Source organism: Branchiostoma floridae, chromosome 7 (genome assembly GCF_000003815.2).
Source record: "Branchiostoma floridae strain S238N-H82 chromosome 7, Bfl_VNyyK, whole genome shotgun sequence".
Classification (NCBI taxonomy): Eukaryota; Metazoa; Chordata; class Leptocardii; order Amphioxiformes; family Branchiostomatidae; genus Branchiostoma; species Branchiostoma floridae.
In genome coordinates this window covers 16,523,690-16,525,193 of record NC_049985.1, presented here as the reverse complement: position 1 = coordinate 16,525,193, position 1,504 = coordinate 16,523,690, and the positions used below count along the sequence as shown (strand labels likewise).

Below are 1,504 nucleotides of genomic sequence, written 5' to 3'. Positions count from 1 at the left end.
GTCTTACTGGAGGTGAACATAAGACAACTAAGCATGGGAAAAATTGTACGGAAATCACTGCCTTTTTGCTGTATTTTTCTTCTTTTTTTTCGCCCCCGCGCATCAGTTTTGGGGTCTGCAGAGGATGTCATCCATAAAATTAAGTCAGTGTGCCATTATGTAGTGCCTAGTGGCATACAGTTCTCATGCTGTCTCCACAGCAGGGTATATCTCTACAGGGAATGGTTGTTAGCCCTTCACCGTTGACGGGATTGAGACACCTCCTGGAACACCTACGTATACGTTCCCTCCGAAAGACGAATAAAACCCCAACCAAGAATAGGCAAGATGCCCTTCCCAGGGATGTCCCTGTAGCTCAACAGGTACCTATGAAGTATCCTCACGGTTGATCACTCCCAATTAGTTGGTAACTGGGAGATGGTAGTATGTATTGTAGAAAATATTCTATTTGGCAAAGCGTCATTTTCCTCACAACATACCGTTCTGACAGACTGTTTATGTCTTGACTTCTTCCACATATAAGCAAACATCATGTCATTTGATTCTGCTTTCAGATTCTTTTAAAATCATGTTGCTTTTTACATACTTTCCACAGCTTAAAATTTAATACACACTGTACCTTTTGCTTGGGACCGCCATTTTATTCTAGCTCTAGCTCTGCATGTAAAAGCGTGTCATGGGCATCATTTGTGACAACCCTACTTCCTGCTTTCGTATAATTAGACTGCTAAGTAGCCAAATATGGTGATCAGACGTTGCATCCCGCAATACTTCAAAGACATCTGCATTCATGTTGTTAATCACACCTACAGGGGATTCATCTATTTTTTTCAATTGCAACAGCAGTGGCTTAGTGGGCGGGAGTTGGTGGGGGCGAAGCTGGCTTCAGTAGCAACAACGTTTGAGTTATCCTACCGCCCCATTTGGCTTTGCAGTGGTGCCCCTAGAGGGTGTATCCCGTACGGTTCTGAAGTCAAAACTGATTTGTCCCGGTGGAATGCTGGAAACAGCGGGGATACTTATGGGTGATAAGGTCACGGCGTTTATTTGTCACCGGGTCCCGGTTTGATTTTAAGTGCGAGTTAAAAAAAAACTCATGGGGGCCCGTCCGTGCCTAAAAATAGCCAGGTAGCTGCATGTTGTCCCACGAGGCTACTTAAATGTCAGAAAAAAAAGACGTAAACTACCCAGAGGAGCCCTCTTTTGTCAAATGGGACCGTAGCATTACCAGACAACCTCTTATCCTTTCTAGAAAAAAGTGCAAAGCCTAACTGAAAAACTTGTCTCTCAAACTGTTAACAATATCCGCGGAAGCCTGTCTCAGACAAGATAAACCACTTTCATGGCGATCTTCTTTCACAAGACTGTCGTTCTGATCCCGACTCAACGTGAATAGATTTGTCTCGATCGAAATGGTCTGATCTTTGCGGAACGATTGGACTACAAAAACGACTGCTGACGTCTACTGAATACCGCGCGAGCCATTAACGTGCAACCTTGCCGC

General features: G+C 44.3%; 1 protein-coding gene across 1 annotated transcript in view; it reads right to left on the bottom strand.

Moving 5' to 3' along the window:
* LOC118420299 (E3 ubiquitin-protein ligase MARCHF8-like) overlaps positions 1-1,504 on the bottom strand; it is a 17,248-nt gene that overhangs the window by 7,461 nt on the left and 8,283 nt on the right. The window lies entirely within an intron of this gene.